Source organism: Anguilla anguilla, chromosome 11 (assembly GCF_013347855.1).
Source record: "Anguilla anguilla isolate fAngAng1 chromosome 11, fAngAng1.pri, whole genome shotgun sequence".
NCBI classification, from domain to species: domain Eukaryota; kingdom Metazoa; phylum Chordata; class Actinopteri; order Anguilliformes; family Anguillidae; genus Anguilla; species Anguilla anguilla.
Window position 1 is genome coordinate 28,508,404 of NC_049211.1, and position 20,599 is coordinate 28,529,002.

A 20,599-nucleotide genomic window follows, 5' to 3' on the forward strand; every position below is an offset into this window, starting at 1 on the left:
ATTTCAGAGACGCCATAACAGCAGGACCATGTGGACGGCAGGATGGTTTGGTCGCTAATTTGGTGAGAAAATTCATCGATGTGAAGCCATGGGGGTAAGTTATATGTTTAATTAACTTTGTACATTCATGTTGGCTCGTCAGCTAAAGTCAGTGTTCGAGTACTGAATACTTAACATTAGCGTTAGCCGATCAGTTTAGCCTGCTAGCTAGTTATCGTGCTAGCAAACTTGGCCCCGCTTTCCACATGTGGTACAAGCCGCTACTTTTTGTGGCCAGGTTTTTGGTTGCAGAAGAGGAGGTCGTGATTTTACTGAACCTGTAAGAGTCATTCATTTTGTATGCATTTTCTGCTACTTATATTTCTGTGTCATCAGTATTATACTGATCTTTATCCAACTCGATATTAGTTTTAATTTCTCATATATTGTAACATATAGCCTAGTGAGTTTCTGATATTTCAATGATATATCACTACAATATTTTTATTGTGTTTTCTTTTTTAGACATCAACAGTAAGTTTCTGCAGTCTAACAGTCTAAGTAAAAGTGCCCTCTCAGTGTACAGTAGCAGCAAGTTATATCAACAAAGCAAGACCTGATCATGCAGGTAACATTACAACATATTGGTATTGTCAATATGTGATTTGAATCTGTAAATGGAAGGTCACGCCTTTGTTGATTTTGGTGAGATTCATGTCCCAATTATTGCTGATTAAAATAGTTATGTGATAATGGATTTACTATTGAAATTACTAGGGCTGCAAAAAAAAAAACAAACAAACAAAAAAAAAAAGATTATATTAATTGTTGGTTAATCTGCGTGTTATTTTCTGGATTTATCGTTTGTCCAAAAAGTCAGAAAATAGTAAAAGGAAAAAAAACCCATCATAATTTCCTAAAGCCCAAGTTGGCATTTTCAAATTGCTTGTTTTGTACAACAAACAATTCAAAACACAAAGATGAATAGTTAAATATAATAAAAGATTGAGAAGCAAGAACTGTGTGGATTTTGAGTATTTTTGTTTAAAAAAGAACATTATCGACAACTATTATCAAATAGTTGCTCTCTAAAATGTTTGGTGTGATGGTAATGACATATGTAGTAGGGGCAGCGATATTTAACTATAAAAAATGTGCAAATTGCACATACATAAACCATATGAATTTGAAATATGTCTTTTTAAGTTATTATGAGAAAATGCAAAGTACAGTTTTAATGAATTTAACTATTTTTATTACTTTATTATAGAGGCGATGTTAAAAAGTGTGGGTTGGGGACAAGCCTAAAACAGTGAAATTCTGGCGGATTTGAATTTTCAACATACTGAAAAAGTATTAAAATGTCACAATTGAGACACAATTCTTTTTTCATAGCTACTACAACCTAACCCTAACAAATACAAGAATTGTTTTTTCTAAAAAATATTTTTTCTTGAAATCTACCCTGGGGACAGAAAAACTCCCCGAATTGAAGAATCACCGATTGACAGTTTGAGGCTTCCTTCCCTTTCTTCCATCATGCTTCCGGCGCCCCCTTGCAATTTCAGAACGCCCTGTTGAAAAACCGTAATGATGTCTTCTTCCATGAAGCAATTTTTGTTATTTGAAACTTCAATGTGAAACAGTTTGAATGATCACATTCTGTTCATATGGTAAAAACACAGGGCCGAGTTATTTGAAATAATTTGGGAAACATTGGCAATGCTTTTGAATACTTGTTTAATTTATGTGAGTTAAGATTATAATATTGTTTCTTGTAACTTGGCCCGATTTTGATATCAGTACCTTTAATGCCAGGCCTAGATTTTGCAAGTTTGAATTATCTGCTTTTTTGAATACACTGTACATGGTGTCACACCAACCTTACTCACCAGAGTGCCAAGGAAAAAGGAAAGAAATTGATGCCACCAACATCCAAAATGCCTCAAAACAGGAATAATATTTTAAAAAACAAACAAACAAAAAGAGACAGGCGATCACAGTGAAACAGAGTAGAAAATCTAGTGAAATAATTATACCTGTATTAATGCTGTTACATTGAACTTTCTGTTTTCAACTGCACACTTTAGATTGGAACTTTCATATATTTCTTCTGTTGCCTGGCTTTACATTTCCACATTCCCACGGACAACACAATGAGCAGCAGAGCCATAGCACCTGTGCCCGCCATCACTTCACTGGCCACACAGCCCCCAGCGCTGGAGCTGGAGAGCCTGCTCGGCAGGGCCTTGGTCAGGTGGGTCTCCGGAGGGTCGGGGCATCCTGAACATCAACCAACAAGACACCATTCAGTATTGTGTCCTTCAGTTACAGCTGTGACAGAGCATGCTGCAATCTACAACAAAGCAGTCGTGAGATTACATATAAAAAACGAGGTATTTTAAATATAAAATATATACCGATGAGCATAAATCCAGTCCAAACTTTGGAGAGTGGAGTATGAGACACTTGAATTAGCAAGAAGCTCATTTAAATTGAATCTGTGGGAAGGTTAGACAGTAAAAACAACCTCCTCTGTTCATGAAACAGTGAATGTGTGTCCTAGTTTTACAGTGAAAATGTGATTCACCGATAATTAAATCTGAAAACAACAATCTTGTTTTACACCAACATTTGTGCCCGTTTATATTTTGGCACATCCTGGAATTACCTTGAGGATAATAGCGGCATTCTCCTTCCTGAATCTTGTGACCAATAGGAGCCCAGAGAGTGCAGTGGTATTTACCACAGTCATTTAAGGCTGAGGTGGGAAGAATGAGCGATAGGTCCTCTCCAATCTGGTATGAGTGGTTTGCTGATTTATAGAGGACTGTCTGATTTGTCTTCAGGTTTTTCAGCACCAGCCCAGTCAAACCTCCTTCTACCTACAACATTATTACAACATAAGCCAAGGGCTCTCTTAACAGTTGTGCCATGTTACAGGTATCCAATTTACAAGATTTGTATGTAAAAGCCACACAGGTTAATAATAGATTAAATGCATTACATATTCACCCACACTATTGTCTACAGTCAGATTAACATGCAATGTAGAGAGTTTATGAAGATATATTAGACATTGTGTGTGCGCATTACTAATACAAAAAATATATATATTTGGCATACCTTGTACCAACTAATTTTCCTGTACATCACCCCTGGCTGCCGGTGAGCTCGGCATGGCAACTTTGTCGAATTATAGCACTCTCCCTGACGACTGATTAGCAGTAAAAGGTTCAATGCTACAATTAAACAGAACAACCGTAATAAGAACTTAAGAAGCAAAATGAGAATATGAACAGACAAAAACAGTTTAGTGTGTGAACACTAAACTGAACAAAACCTCGGATAATAGGTTACGAAGCGACATATCAGTTTCACTAATTTGCGGAAGTGCAAATTGCATTGGACTGGTAATAGAAAGTACGCAGAATTTAAAAAAAATTATGGGTTCGCAATATCATCATATCGGAATAGGCGTTTAACCTACACGCGTTTCATTTTCGGATTATTATTGGAGGTAGCCTTTAGCTATATGCACTCCATCTTATTCAGATTTCGGTTCGGAATAAGGACTGTTCATTGTTATTCTTTCAGTAGCCTACACTCCCAGTTTCGAAGCAACTTCCTCTGAATAGAAAGTGAAAGTAACGCTATTAACTCTAATAGAAAAACAAAAGCTAATATACACAATACAACTTTCACAGTAAAAATCTAGAGCAGTTTACGTAAATTTGAATAGGCTATAAACAATATTAGGCTACTGCAAGATTAAATACGCTATCATCAACTTGAATATCATTGAAGACGTTAACGTCTGTTGCCATGCAAAATCGTAGCCTATAATACGGTAGGCTATGTCTATAAATGCAACCGAGTACCTATGCATTGCCTAGGCCTACTTACAGATTAACTGCAAAATGTTTCGCATTTCAGAGGAAAACATTTCGAATAAGGATTCTTTGTAGTACAATTTTGTAACAGCCGTTGTTTACATCCCGCTGCGCTCTTACGTAACCATCCATGTGACCTCTGTTTTGCACATTCCACCCAATGAAGTTCAGCGAGTCCACCACATGCTGTGTTTTCAGAAAAAGCGAGACTCAACCTCTCTGGACTCAACTCGCTGCAGGCTTGGAGAAAGCAGTTCTGGACGATGCACGCACAGTTTAAGTTGGAGTACAACATCATTATAATGGAGTGTAATGTAATATAGCAAGCTAGTAAATGTTTTTAAAACTAGCCTATAAAATGCTTCAATTGTAATATTTATCGCACAATGGCGTATTGCTTATTGTGTGCTCGTAACGTTATATTTTTAGCGATGATGATGGACTAATTCATACTTTTGTTGACGATTAATGTTACCAACACAGCCATTCAGTTTTATCATCGTCTTTACAGTCTCTGGGACGAACGCATGTACTTTCTGGGGCAAAAGGGAGGAGCCTCTGCCGCTGGGAACTTCAGCTAAATTAACACTACTCACTGTAGTCGCGTGCACCCCGTTACAGTGAGTAGTGTTCATTTAGCTAAAGTTCGCTAGTTCGTTAGCTAACCTTAACACCTGGATACATATTGCTCAAGCCATGTCCAACTTACTTTCATTCACAGACCCAAAACCCCTCCAAGTGAAAATAAATAATGAGTCACGAATCATAATAATGCACATTAGAACAAAATGGTCTATGCCATATTCGGTGTAAAACTGCGCATGCGTCATACAGAACTGCTTTGTGTAAACTGCGCATGCGTCGTCCAGAACCGCTTTCTCTGAGCCTGCAGCCAGCTGATGTAGGGCTCATCCTGACTTCCTCGTTTTTTCAACTAAAAAAAAAAATCAAGTAGTGTAGGGTAATGTAGCCTATCTAAAAGCATACTTTCTCTACATTGCACCAAATGCACCTTTAAATGCACTTCCCTAAGAAATTACTGGTGTAACGTCAATTTGCAAGCACCAGTAGCCTATTTAAAATATTGCTAACCCATGACATGCATAACCTAGTTTGCTTCTTTCCACAGGCATACAAAGTAACAGTAATATCTTTACACCATTATTCTTTGTGGGATATTCCAATCAGTCCAGTATACAATAAATATATATCGGCAACAACATCTCCCCTTTTGCTTCTCATTGACCTGGAAGCAGTGGCTCACAGCTACAAGCGCCAACTGACGCATGGTAAGGTGTTTATTTTAGCACGATAACGTCGCGATTTAAAACAGTAAAACCCCATGGCTAGAATTCGAACAGCTTACTGCTAGACTGCCCTGTTAGATGTCCACCCTAATAGTGACAGTGTGGCGGCAAATCGGATTTTTAAAACTTTGTAAAACATACACGCTGCCGCTTTTTAATATGCGCCTACCGCAGCGCGTACGGCTCGATAGCCACTGCCAACCAGAATTCTGAGAAGGCGCTTCTACACAGCAATAAAAATTTAAAATACAAACACCCATGTACATTTTGTCTTTATTGTACAGTTCCATTATGGATGTTATTTAGTAACGGGGTAGCAGCTCCGTTACAGTCGTACTCGGCACATTTAGGACATTTTAGTGTCAATTTTAAATACCATATTTATATTACAGTGTAGCTTTGGTTCAGTGCTGGTTCATGGCTGGCTTTTACTCTGGCAACCATACAGTATATGGGCCACATCAGGACCACAGGCCCATGATGGTACTTGCCTGAATGTGCATTGTTTGCATGACCCAGATCAGGGCCATTATTGATCTTGGCATTCTTGATCTGTTTTGGTGCTGGCTGACGTGGCAGTTTTGCGGCTCAGATCTGGCTGACGTGGCACTGTTGTGGCTCAGATCTGGCTGAACAGAATTGGGCCGGCAGCCCCTCTCATAAGTGGGCCAGAGTTTTATGGTTCATCTGGCCCACAACTTTGCTAGAGGAAATTATAGCTCTATAGCTCTGTCTGTCGGTTGGTCGGTTGGTCCACAGAAGTGTCTCACCCCATAGCGGCCACAGTTTCCGCCTCAGGAGGCTGAAATTTGGCATGGAGGTTGGACATGACCGAGGGTAGAGCTGAGTAACTTTCAGGCCGATTGTCCAAGAGGGGGCGGGGCGATGGGCGTGGCCTATCACAAAAAGGTGCATAACTCCCGAATGGATACACAGATTTGCACAAGATTTTGTGGAAAGGTTGATCATGAGCCTAAGAAGAGGTCACGTGTTTGTGTGAGGGTGTGTGTGTGGATGCATGCACACATGGATGCATGCGCATGTGCAGTCGCAGCTATTGTGGATTCGCGCTTGTTTTCCTCAGGTGAGAAATGAACTGCTAGAGAACGGTCCATGCTGTAGCCTAGTGCTATAGGCCCATTTTTGCTGACGTGGCCACTTTTATTGGAACACTTGATTAAAAAAGCCTGTGTTGACTTAGCAAGTTGATAACCACCTTTGTGATACCGGTTAAGCCCTATTGCAGTTGTTAGGTGTTGTGTAGCCAGCTAACGCAAAGAAACCCTGGGTATGTTAAGCTTCCTTTCTAGTATAGTCCCCAGGTCAATCCTTGATTCTTGTTTCTTTCTGGCTAACTCGTCCTTAGCCCATAGTGCAAAGCGTAGCTGGGTACGGGAGCTGTTTTTACCCAAAAATGCAAAGTGCTTCTTGTAGCTGCGTCAAATCGAGATTGGATCACGGTCTTTCCACAAATGCGAGTTAGTTTGTAGCCGGACCAAGACCACCTTCTCAACTGGGTCTCGGTGCGGTTGTTTTGTGATTGCTGTTTTCACACCTGCCCAAACTAACTGCACCAAGGAGGTAAACGCACCAGGGTTTGATTCAGCCGAACTGACCCCTGGACTGTCCACCTCTGCCATCATCTAAGCAAGAGTTGATTGACTTGTGGAAGAAGGGTGTTATTTTCTGTCTGCTGTGGTATTGAAATATCTTCTGATGCTATGCTACGGCACATCAGCTAGGGCAGTGATGTAACCTGGGGTCCTCAAGTGTTTTGGGCCTTTTAACATCGGACGCCCTCAACCAGGCGACCCAGCTGAGGTTGATCAGCTCTCAGCTTGTGCCTTAGCAGCAACCTCCCACGGACCTGCTCTTTTGATCCAGAGCCATCTTGAGGCTTTCTCTACAGCCTGAGTAACTTTAGAAATGTTATTTTTTAAATGTTCATAAATTGAAGCCATCAAGCACAACTACTTGAAAAATAAAATAAATACACCTCTTTTCAGCTTGTCTGGTTTAGAGTAATGTGTGTCGTTTTTCACTTCTTATTCTCAATGCATCCTAAGACCATATACAGTTGATGAGATGTTTCATTTCATTAACACGATCATCACAAATGCAATCAATTGTATTGAATTTTAATTTAACCATTTACTGAAAAATTGAACTTGGGTAACAATGATTTGATTATTTTAGAGCTTTCCTTCATTGTAGTGTAGATGTTACTGGCAGTAGAGTTACCAGGAATATGTTACATGACTGTTACAGCTACTATAATTCTTACATTACCAACTACCAAATTAATGACTTGTTCAATTTCTTGTATTATATTACTGGTTCTATTTCATTTTGTTTTTGACCTAGTGTGGTACTGTGATCTCTACTGCACTAATCAACTGTATCTAATAAGCAGAGTAATACTGTACGTTCTACAGTGATATTTATGTCCCCAGTGGATCCCTTTTCTGATATTTGATATTCTGACGTATTTTATATAATTTGAGAAGTTCATACTCCTTATTGTTTGTGAATTATTTTCTCCTGTAAAGAAAGTGTTTGGTAACACTGTTTTTCTCATTCAAATATATGTACAGTATAAGGAAAAAGAATTGTCTGCAAACAATGGCAAATCAACTAAGTTGTAAGTTCCAACATCAGTAGTAATAATTGAATTGACATTAGCAACTGAGCACTTGAAGCTAAGATAGCATGCTGGACAAAGAAACTGCAAAGGACTGGCAATGGGGTGATTACAGCCAAGGCTGACGACGGGAGTGGGAGCAAGCCTTTGTGCCGTTACATTAACGTATACGGCCACCTCATGGTATGAAAAGGAAACTTTTTATAATGCAACTAGGTATAATTCAGTTCTTACGATTACTGATGACTTACTACTTAGTGCCTATCCTGAATTTTTGTTTGGATTTGGCGGCATCTTTGTTGCCTGGTGTGTTAAATCCAGGAGACAAGCATGTCCACACACTTTTGAGATTTCAATACCAACTGCTTTACTGTAGCCAATATGCATCTTCCCACAGCACAGCAAGAAGGTGCACTGATTATCACTGCCGTAAAGTGAGGTAAGCTATAACCACACAACAACCCCCACCCCTGCTCTTTGGAAGAACACAGAAGACAACCAAACTAAAACGATAGATGAATTTTACAAAGAAATTGTTTAATCTTATTTTCTGTTGGAACTGTTTTCTAAGGCACATGCAACCTAAGACCGCAAGGAACAAAATTGCAGTACAACATGAAAATGGATAATGGTTGTATTTATTAATTGTGAATGAACTGTAAAGCTGTAAAATGAGTTGTTCATTTGTGAAGCCTCTGGAGGCAATGCATCACTGTACAGACTGCTTCAGAGTTACTCCCCCATCCATCAGTCCATCCAATAAGCATCTAAACTGCTTATTCATAGTTAGGGTCGCAGAGAAGGCTGGAGCCTATCCCAACATGCATTGAGCGAGAGGCAGGAATACACCCTAGAAAGGTTAATTCATTGCAGGGCACACACATCATTCACTTGCACACTAATACTTATGGGCAATTTTGACTCTACTGCATGTCTTTGGATTGTGGGAGGAAACCGGAGTACCTGGAGGAAATGCACACGGACAAGGGGAGAACATGTAAACTCCATACAGGAAGGCCCCGGTCCAGGATTCAAACCCAGGACCTTCTTGCTGTGAGGGACCTCCCCCTGCCCTTAGCTGCACCTGGTTCTTGTTGAACTGCAGCTGTATCAGGCATTTGACATCAGCAGTAATGTCATTAATAAATAAGGCCACAAGGTGGAGCACTGGGATAGAGTACTTGCAAGCCTTACAGACACCTGGGTGTAGTGATGGCACCAGACTGCTAGCAAACTAGAAAAGTGCTTGAGATATGAAAGATGCATGTATAGATGGTTAAATTCCCCCTCCCCCAGATTTTGTTTTTCTGTAATCTCCAGTTTTGACTCCCAGGCCCACTGCCCACCTCATTCAATCCCATATCCTGTCGTCTTTCCACCTTCAATTCACATGCCCATCATGTCTGGGGAATTTTGGGGGTAGACTTGCTGTAGTTCAGTTATTTTCAATGTGAAGTAATTGGTAGTTTGTACAACTATGCTTTCAGAGTAGTTTCCCCAACACTGCTTGTTACACCGTATAGAATAGAATAGAATAGAAGTTCAGCAGTCAGAAACAGTGAGTGGATCACTGGCCCTCATGGTTAAAATTATGTGCTTTTCGCTTCAGCCAGGGACAGGTTCTACCTGCTTATCACAGTTAAGTACACAGTTGTCACCAGACATAGGTTGGGCTGGCTAAACAGGACAAGTATGAAAACAACTACCTGAAAGCTACCTTATCCCCAGCACGTCTCCATGCTTATATGTCTCAGTTTGGTTTCTATTTACATTTACATTTAGATGTCCACACAACCTGTTCATACAGATGCATATTTACTGAGAAGCTGCTTGAATAGGATTGGATTGGTTGTCTTATTGCATTTTTGCACTTACAATATTTTTTGCTTGTACTCTGACCTTTGGATAATAAGACAAAACAGGAAGTCATGTCCGAGACCTGGAACCTGGAACTAATCTGTCAGAAGTCCGCGTTTCACGCAGGTTTTGATCTTTAACGCACCTTGAAGCTGAAGCCGTTGATCATGTTTTACGACAGAACACCTGTGATGCTGTCAAGTTAAATATTTGGGCAGTAAAACTGTCTCATGCATCTTAATAAATATATGTGAGCTCAAAAGACTATGCAACCCGCCTAAAAGTGTAGGTCACTTTTCTAACTCATGCCATACGGTATTATTCATGTTACTATTTATACAGTCAATTTGTACACTAATTTTTAGAACACAATTTAAAAAACATAATTGGCCCCAAATCTGAAAGAATTATGGACATTTAATACTGACAGGCAGTCCAGCAAATGATTATAACAGAACATGTCAGTAATTGTCAAACACGTGAATTCTTTTTAAAAGTACTTTTAAAAAACCTGAGTTGTTAGCTGTGCAGATTAAGTGTTGTTAGAGTTAATGTAAGGATCCTTTGGTTAGATTAATGAAATAATATGATTTATTGAACCTTGTATAGTGCATTAAATAAGGAAGTGTAGAACACCAAGGCATACTCCTACAGGTGCTACAGGTGTAGCCTGTTCATTTGAGGACGGAGTGTAGCACAGTGGGTAAGGAACTGGGCTTGTAACCGAAAGGTCGCAGGTTCGATTCCCGGGTAAGGACACTGCCGTTGTACCCTTGAGCAAGGTGCTTAACCTGCATTGCTTCAGTATATATCCAGCTGTATAAATGGATACAATGTAAAATGCTATGTAAAAAGTTGTGTAAGTCGCTCTGGATAAGAGCGTCTGCTAAATGCCTGTAATGTAATGTAATGTAGGCTAATTTGACTGCTCAGGATTTCAGCTGTCACAAACCCACTTGATCGTCAAACTGCCTGAAGTCCAGTTTTTCACCATCTAAAACAGCCTCTTCATTGTCTGTGTGCACACGGTTCACACGTGCACCGTATTTGAAGGGTAAGCTTATGGAAGGGGGAAGAAAGAGGTGTTTAATTTGGGCTGGCTGGATGACACAAGCTTTCCACCTGGAGGAAAAGACACAAAGGGGATGATGGGAAAGGGGCAGGGCTTGGCTGACGACCGTATAAGACCAGTAGCCCCGGTGCTAGACTCAGCTGCAAGTCAAATAACAATGAGATCCTTGTGTGTTGTAGTGATGGACTGTTATCATTTTGTGTGTAATTTACTCGGTCCCTCTCTCTGCCTCGGGCTTGAGCGGGCACTGTTGTGGGTGCAATAAATGCAGATGTGACGTGAATGCGAGAGCCCTCACTTGCAAGAGGCAAAAGTTGGCTGAGGCCGAGGCTTCAGTGTCATGGCGGATCACCTCCAGGTTCTGCCCACGGTTTCTGTAGCTGTTCTCTCAGCTGCTGCACTAATTCTGACTGCTGGTTTTCTGCACTGCAGGGAGGCCAGGCTGTTGTACTGGTGTTCAGTGGAGATATGGAAGCTAAGTCACAGAGCAATGCAAAGTGAATGCAAACATGATATGTGTGAGGATGAGGAGTCCATTTACTGTGTTAAAGGATATTATCTGTCGACTAAAGCCTAGTTTTTTGATTGTCTAGGAAAAGCAGAAAAGCACACTAAAGGTCTTGTGCAGAAAAACGAAACGCTTTGAGGATACACATCTCCAAGGTGGAGAGAGAGGCTATAATTTCACACTTCTTTTTGCTGCAGTAAAGGACATGAACAAGACCACCTCGCCGAGAAAGCGAAGGTTAAAAAACGGTGCTCGTTTCGGGGGGGCCTGCAGGCGACGGGTCGCCCCCGCGTTCCGCGGCGGGTCCCTCAGGTTGTTAGCCCGGCCAGCTGCAGGGCCCATGTTTCTGTCAGCGAGGTTGTTCATTGTGCACTCCGGGTCCTTGATTGAGGATATCCTCCCCGCGATTGCTCCGGGTGCCGAAACACGACGCCCCAGCGACCCCACGCCTCCGACCGCTCACCTACACCCCTCCCCCCCCCCCCCCCCCCCCCCCAAAACAAGCCCCCTCCCACCCCCGCCTCGCCCAGCGCTGTGCAGGCTGAGCGCAGCTGTAAGATTTTCCCATGTGAAAGAAAGCGGTCGCAGCCGGAGCAGAAGGGCAGATCCTGACTGCGTCTGTGAGGCTGTTTGGCGCTCTCTGCTGAGGGCTGAGGCTGCGTTTACGCTTTCGGTTTCCTGTTGATCTGTCCTGATGGAAAGCAGTTGCATGCACGCCGATTGTGGTCATAGCTGCTGTCTTCACCCACCTACACTCTCCTGTTCTCGCCAGCTACTTTCGAATGCTCGGTCGGGTAATCAGATTTAACGTTTACGGGTTCTGATGATGTCCTGATTATCCATAGTTTGGCTTGAAGTTCTTTAAGACCCCCCTATTTCCATATACGTGCATGTGCGTCTGTGCATATGTGAATGTGTGCGCATGTCTGCGTGTTTGTGTGCACGGCATGTGTATGAGCTTAACTGCACACGTGCATGTGTTTATGTATGTTTATGTGTGTGCGTATGCGTGTGCGTGTGCACATGTATGTGCGTGCGTGTACGTGTGTGCGTGTCTGTACGTGTGCATGCTGGAGAACCATCCTCACAAGTCTCTGCCTTGGCTGCGGTTTCAACCCCGTGACCTCCCTCCCCTGTTAAAGACGTGCTCCTCATTAATGGCTCTAATCACGGGCTGTGCTCTAACTGATGTGGACTCTCCCGGCTCTCGCTAATGCTGCTTGCGCACACCGGGCCGTCTCGTTATTGTTCCATTGTTTGTGCAGGGAAGCATCGTACCCAGAACAGCCGTAGCTGGATTTTCACCTCTGCCTTCATCAGGGGACCCCGCCCTGGAGGGGGGGGGGGGGGGGGTTGGGCCCTTGGACCCGGAGCCAAGTCCGCACGGCGGCCAACCTCGTCGGGGGACGGCTTGCATTGTCCGCCGTTCCTTCTCAGGGAATTACTCCACTTCCTCCTCTGGAAAACAATAGGCCTTGTGTGTGCGGGAGCGTGCGGCCCGTCGTTCACGGCAAACCCCCCCTCCCGCCACCACGCCCTGTCTTGTCTGCTGGCTGGGGGGGGGGGGGGGGGGGGGGGGGGGGGATGGGGGGGGGACAAGTCTCCCCTCCCTGGAAAAGGTGGAAGGGGGCCGTAAAAAATCGGAAGCGCCGTTCTCCGAGCGGCTCGGCCCGGGTGAGTCGGGGGTGCGTGTCTGGCAGCCATTAATATTCCCCGCTGTGCAAGTTGAGCGAGAGCCATCTCCCCTTGTCAGCGTCCGTCTGAAATATGGCACAATAGTGTTTATTTCCAGCGGAGGGCTGCGGGGCGGATGTTATTAAAATATTACCCCTGCACAGACGTGTTCCAAGGGCTCTTTAGCAAGCCCTGCTGCGTTGCAAATGTCTGGAAGCCTGCTCGCCGCTGTGATTTGGAGCTGCGATCCTGACTTTGCAAAATGTGTCTAACTTCCTATTCGCTTGCGCACTCTGACCACTGTGTTTCTCACATCCAGTAGTTGCTGGCGATAAACGTGTTCGAGCTAAGGAAAGCGGCCATTTCAGTGTTTTATGAGTATTGAGGAACTTAAGATCTTAGCAGAACCGAGAACTACGGCTGCAGCTTCTACTTCTATCGCTGCCACTAATTGTATTCCTATTATTATACTACGGCTTATATAAATTTTGACACTTATGACTATTAATAAAAAAGCCAATGTTGGGGCCATAGTCTGGGTAGTGTAGAGGTATATGCACTCGCCTACCACTGCAGAGACCTGGGTTCAATCCCCGGCAGCGGTACTTCCGGCTTGGTCAGTGTTCGCGGGTGGGAAGCCGGTGAGGGTATGAGTCCTGATCGTTGCATTAGCGACTCCTACTGGTTGGTCAGGGTGCCTGTTCAGCAGGGAGGGGATCTGGGGGAGATAGCATGAACTTCCGCATGTGTTACGCTCTCCCAGTGAAACTCCTCGCTGCCAAATGAAAAGAAGCGGCTGGTGACTCCACATGTATCGGAGGAGGCATGTGGTAGTCTACACCCTCCCCAGACCGACAGAGGATAGTGCATTGACCAGGACTGTGATACACACAGGAAATTGGTATAATGACTAAATTGGGGAGAAAATGAGAGAAAAATGGCCAATGCAAAAAAAAAAAAAGCCAATGTTAAATGTTTCCCATTTTACCAAGAAAAAATAGTCATAGGAAGCTATGCAAATAATTAGAATAATTTAAGTCAAGCGCATGTATGGGGAAAACAGACACGTACGTGTCGAGTACAACTTTGCAATGTCTGTGCCATATGCCTCACAATAACGAGTGATTAGTTGAAGAACACTATCCTGGTGAGAGGCAATGTCTGTATTCACAGTAAATTGCTCATTGCATTTAAACACCTTGTTAAATGTGGAATCTCTGAAAGAGAGAGAGAAATGCACAAAATTTGAGTACTTGTTGCCATTGACTGCAGTTTTTCAAATACATTTTTACAAAAAATAAACTTTATTTGATAAAGAGTATTAGAAGGCACACTGGACACATCTGGACTCAGTAATCCTGTATACACTAGATTTGTTTTGGTGAATAAAACCTGAGTTTTACTTTTTCAGGGCCATGCATAGATAAATAAATTCAATGCAGTACTTCTAGACCAAATATCCATATATATTTTAGTGTGTGAGGGAGTGATAGAGAGCAAGACAGACGGATATGCTGCACTGTCCAAATATTACCCCTGAATACTCAGACAAGCTGATATCCCTGGAGGTGGGTGGAGTCTTTGTGCGTGCAGCACGTGTGTGTATGTGTTTCCGTGTGCTTGTGCGGGGGAGACCAAGTAAATTATACACAAAATGATAACAGTCCGTCACGACAACACACAGGGATCTCATTGTTATTTGACTTGCAGGTCTTCCAAGTTTGTCCTGACAAGAGGTCCGCAAGGGAGGATTAGTTTTTGGCAGGATTAAACTGTTGGTTTCAGCAAGTCTCATTATATTGTTTTTTCGTATATTTGTCAGGTTTAAGCTATCTAGATTGCTGATATGAAGATTCGATTTTAAGCTTGATTTGATTTTGGAGGCATTTATTTAATGTAGAGCATACAATTAAGTTGTCTGTCTCTGTACTGTGTCCAGAGAGTCACACCGCAAGGCAATTGTGCCTTTTTATTATAAAAACACAGATACAAAGCATTATTTCTTTAGTCCGAAAGCTGTGTTCTGCAAATGCAATTTAAGGTTGGCCCAAATGTGTATATTTTCAAGTTAAAATAATTATAGGAAATCAAACATTGAATTGTCCCAATATTTGTTCAGTTGTGCATTAAAAACAACACAAGACGCTGCAGAATGGCAATTGCGTGTAATCATTAGAATTTTTTCTCTTGTGACAGAGGTTTGGGGGGGTAAAAAAAACACTGAACCATTTCACACTTTTTAAGACTTTGAGTTGCATTCCTCAGGAGTGCAGCAAATGAATGAGGTTGCAAGTGAGGTCAGCGGTTTATGCCCAGAACAAATTATACTAAATTAAGTGAAGGTTCAGCTGGGAATACTGCTTAAAAACCAACTCCAGATTCTGGAAACTAAGGAAAAACAACCAAAAAAAAAAATGCGTGAGGCACTAGGCATTTTGGAATAAAAAAGGAAGGAAAATGAAAGATGGAGCCACCTTGATTTACCAAGTGACTTCTTGCATTGTGACATCCTTCTTCTGTACTCAGGAGATGTTTAAGTTAGCCTTTTCATCTCTTGCAAACAATGGGAGCGCACATGTGGTCCATTCTTCATCTCAGGTGTCGAAGTGAGAGGGGCTGGAAGTGCTCGTCTAGCTCCATTTCACCCCTGATACAAGACTTCCTGCAGGAAATCTCTTTGGGAAGAAAGGAGATGTTAGCTTCCGAAAGAGAGAGAGAGAGAGAGAGAAAAAAACACGCAAATAAAAAACAGTCCAGGGGTCCCTCAGGCAGGTACATGCTAGTCTGTAAGACAAATGAAAGCCTCCTAGACTGGCCTCACTCGGGGGACCGGTATTAAGCTGGCTCTGCATTTTTTGTGGGATTGGGGGGGGGGTCACATGGTTTCCTCCTGACCCAGTCAGCTGCTGCAGGAGGTTCCATCGCTCGCTGTGAATCTGGACCCGCTCAGAAACGCGCTCGCTCGCCGCCTCGCTCTGGGCCCTGGCTTTGGGGAGCCGTACATCTGGGTCCCAGCGCCGGATGATGTCAGGCCTGGCGCTGACCCAAAACCCCGGGCCGCACAGAGAGTGCCTCCGCAGGGTCGGCTGCGCCTGTTTTTCCTTCCTGTGGCTCCGTGACATCTTCCTGCCGGAGGGAAGCCTCTGGGAGCCATTTAGAAAGGGGGGCCCCAGCCCGCCTCAAAACCCCAACCTCCCTACCCCCCACACCCCCCCTGACGGCAGCAGGCTCTAATTCGGCCAGGTCTCGTATGGAACAGATGGAGGCGTGTGGGGGGGGGGGGAGGTGAGGGGAGCAGACGCGGCCCAGACTCCCAGCTTGCACCGTTCGTTAGCCCAGTAATGCGCTTTCCATCCATGCTGCGCCGGGAGGCCCGCTTCGCTGTTCCGGAATACGCCGTCTGCAACCCGGTGGCCACGCCGCGCTTCCAGACCGGAGAGCGCGTCCGCGCCCGTACCGCTGGGGGCCCCCTGCCGTAAATATGGCCGTTTCCAAGTCGGAAATAGGGAGGGAAGCAGAGACCTTTGGAGACCGGGGCTGCTAGGCAACCACCGACCAAAGCAAAAAACAAAACGTGGCCCGGTGCTTCTGTTCTTTAGGAAAAAGAAGGTTTCATTTAAACACTACTGTTTGACCCAAGTTAATATGACACTTATCGTGCAAAAGACAGTTGGGAGGTTTTGCATTGCAATATGAACATTGGTTAAACTACACTAGAAATAAGCTGTTTAAAGGTTGCTTAAGACATTTATACATGAACACCTAGAAGATTAAATGAGCAGATACTGAACTTACACACACCCATTCCTTTTTCTTCATGTGCCTTGACACTTTCTGAAAGTGTCTACTTTGTGTTCAGAGATCCCATACTCAGCAGCACGGGGAATCTTTAATGTTGAGATGCCCACTCCCAGTTTTCTGTGATTCACAGTGATGGATCATATTTACATAGGCATTTACAACTTTTCAATGCTACGTGCCATAACCTATTTCTCTAATTATGCATACATGGTTAAGCAGCAGTTGTGCAGTGGCTCAAATCTGGTGAAGCTCCAGGCCAATGCAGGGCTCTCACTGGCTGCTGGTGAGGCAGGGAGGTGGACTTTGGCACGACCTGGACGTGGCACATGCCGACACCTGAGCTGGAGAGCAAGGCTGTTTCCATGGTGACTTGACTTCTTGATCCTTCTTTTTGATGTGTGTCCTATACAGGCCAGAAACATCTGTCAAAAAATTAAGTTTCAAAATGGATGCAATTTAAGCCACATATTTACAATAATTGTGCATAAATTACAAAATATTATTTGTGGTTTTACTACAAATGCTATTATTAGTTAGGGGGGACACAGTCGGATTCACAACTGAAGCTCCTTCAGGAAAAATAAAAATAAATCTTATTTTATCTTGTCTAATCCTTCATTTAGTCATGAAAATTTCCCATTGAAGTATTTGAAGCATAGTGCTTTTTTTCTTGAATTGGATGTGCACTCTCTGTTTTAAAAACGAGGACGTTATGTTTTCTATTCAGTTTTTTAGACATAAAAGTGACGGAATTGAGCTTGGCGAGAAAAAAAAAAGTGGTGTCAGCCCCAGCGAAGCACTTCTGTAATATCTTGACTTGGTTCCTCATGTGGTACTTACCTGTAACTCTACAGTCATATCATTTACAATATGTAATAAGAAAGCAATTTAAGTTTCCATAGGTTGAAAGTTCTGTAAATATATATATATATATATATATATATAATGTAATATGATGATGTGTATACACAAAGGACAACTGAGCCCATAATATGATCCTAAACACATATTAAAACAATAATCTAATTTTGCAATGCAGCTTTCGCAGTTAAATTGTCTCGGAAATCATTGTTTTTCGTTTTTTTTTTAATTCATCAAACATTATTGTGGAATTGCACTATTCTTTCTAGGAATATAAACCAACATGATAGTCTTTACAGGCAATGAACAATGGCTTACTGGTAAAGGAAATTCTGGCACATTCTCAGATTGAACAAAGACGGCTTTGGCCATTTCACATGTGGCCACCGCCCTGAAGCAAGCTTTAACGTACACCATGTTAACGCTGGAGGACAAAAGGATTGGTCCGTGCATTTAGGGAGAATGGAGTCACCATTCCAGTAATACATGTTTGCATAAACAAATTAATCTACTAGAGACACACCAACCTTTCTGTAGAACACTTATTAGTCACGTCCTTAATACAAACCGTTCCCAAACGAGTTTCTGACTTCAGATACCATCTTGCACACGTGACTTCCTATTTGCATTAGGACAACACTTCGCTATTTCATCTGTTTCCAAACAGCGCAGCCGTGACTCGGCCGTTTCTTCAGGATGTCCCTTCCTAGTTCCACGAACGAGATCCTCCACCACACACCCCCGCCCATCCATCGGGGACTGCAGTCGTGATTTATATTTCTGACATCCCAACAGCTGCTGCGGAGTGCGAGCTCGGAGTGTAGGGTAATATTCACTGTGACTAATCGATACCAGACTTCAGTAAAGCAACCGTGACATCTGCAAAAAATACACCGGTCAATGACACCAGAAACCTCGACCCTTCGTAGTGGCTTCTCGGACTTCACAAACAACTTCTTGGCAAAGCTTTTGGAAACAATGGAAAAGATGAGGGAAAATAGCTAGAGGGCACGGAACGCCAGGAGCGAATGGTCCAAAGTAAACACCAAGCTTGGCTGTCCGCATGAATCCCACCGTGGCTATTCCGAGCCATTTTTGGGAAGTTGTCTGTCATTCGTATTACCAGGGGCACTGTGTTAAATATGCAATGTACAAATGAAGAATCGTAACCGCAGCAGGTGAATCTCATGAAGCATTTCGGAAACGTATACCTAAAGCTTAATGTGCACCGTGCCACTGAATTTATTGGCGTGGCTACATTTTTTTTTTTTTAGCGTGGCTAAAGAAATGCGATTTGACATCATCAGTGATAATAGGTGGTTAATTAAATATTTTCATGTTTTTAGCCTAAGTGGTTATTTCAAACATTTTATAATAGCTTACCTAATTCATGTCAAAAAAAATTCTGATGTGAGTTCTGTTACAAGCCAGGCTTCTTGGCATGAGCAGAGAAACATGAATGCACTAGGCTTACACGGGGCTGAATTTCCATTATAGTCAGATATGCATAGCCAAGATATCTTTTGCATTGATTATTGTGATGGAAATATTGGGAGAGTTGCACTTTTTGACATCCATTAAATGGTACTCCCAGTGCATTTGGCTGACATTACGTCGCTCAGGATAAGAGCATCTGCTAAATGATTGTATTGTAAAGTAATGATACACTACTATGTGGTCCTTATCTTTCATCTTGAAGTAACAGAATATATGGAGAGAAAAAAACTCCCCATTGGGAAGAAAAAAACACTTGCCACTGTTTGAGTGTCTTTCTTCTACCTGGGGAGTTTTTTTTAACCACAGCTGGGGTTCAGATTTTACCAAGTTTCTTTTGTGTTTCTGCTGTAAAGCGTCTTGGTGACAGTGTCTCTGTAAAATGTGCTATACAAATACAATTTCAACTGACATCATCTGTGGCAAGGTATAGATCTTTGGGTAGGTAACCATCTCATATTATCCTGGTATTTTTCAACATATTTCCCTCTATCAACCAAATTGTCTATGTGGGTAATCTATTCAGGTGACCCAAAATGGGAAAACCAGGTTCCTTATTGACTTGTGTGTGCAGAATTTGGCCTCTTGTTGCCTGTAATCTTGTTAGAATTTCTAGTTGAGGTTGTGTGTGTGTAAATCAGCCTGTGTCCAAATCTGATGCATCACCCATCACAGCTGCACCCCGAGAGTGAGAGAGAGATAGATAGATAGAGAGACAGATGGACTGAGACATTCCTTTGGTCTCTCCTTCCTTCACAGAGAGTTCTTTTCCTCTAGAGGATTTTCTCATTTCCCAATGGGCTGTTTTTTCCAATGGAATTTTTGGACCAAACACTTGACACACTTAGCTGTAATGAACTCAACATATTTATATAAGTATTTTGAAAATATTTGCCCAAACACTATATGGCAGGTTGTAATGTTCTAATGTTCTCAACATGAAATTTAAGCCACAGACATGAACTGACAACAGACCTGTAACTGCGGAAGAAAGCACAGCATGCTCAATTTATTGTTAATGGACAAACATTATTAGTAATAAAGTTTTGTTGAAAGTACTCGGGAAATGCATTTCTATACTTATACAAGATTGCTGTCACATTTGCATGACTGATTGTTATGATAGTTCAACAAGGAACAGTAAGCCTTCCTAAAACACTCCCTTATCCAAGAAAAACAATGCAGCGACTTATTCCACACATTGGAATTTATGGAAAATTGGAAGCACCAGTAGCTTTGCTGGAGTGGTTCATTCTGCAATATGCTGAGAAGGCAGCGGGAGGATCTCTTTTTGGGATTGAACCCAGCAGCACTTGGCCACAGTAAAAGACATCACTCAAACCTTTGGGAAAATAGTCCTTGCTGTGAATAGTAGGGTAAACATTGGAACATGCAGGTCAAAAAAATTTTTTTTTGTAGTGGATAAAGAGAAGCGAACAGCAAGTTGCAGAGCCCAGCATAGCAACCGTAGCCCACAGCAACCAGACAGGGGAAGTCCTGGAGGAATCTCCA

General features: G+C 42.6%; 2 long non-coding RNA genes across 2 annotated transcripts; one reads left to right on the top strand and one right to left on the bottom strand.

The window, feature by feature from the left end:
- Window positions 1–2,610, top strand: LOC118208445. The gene is made up of 3 exons (XR_004761569.1): window positions 1–94; window positions 505–607; window positions 2,144–2,610. It is a non-coding gene; the product is annotated as an uncharacterized LOC118208445 (long non-coding RNA).
- A 12,201-nt stretch (window positions 2,611–14,811) lies between these two features.
- Window positions 14,812–18,982, bottom strand: LOC118207408. The gene is made up of 2 exons (XR_004761376.1): window positions 16,940–18,982; window positions 14,812–15,606 (listed from the first exon to the last, which is right to left on the bottom strand). It is a non-coding gene; the product is annotated as an uncharacterized LOC118207408 (long non-coding RNA).
- Between the last annotated feature and the right edge of the window lie 1,617 nt (window positions 18,983–20,599).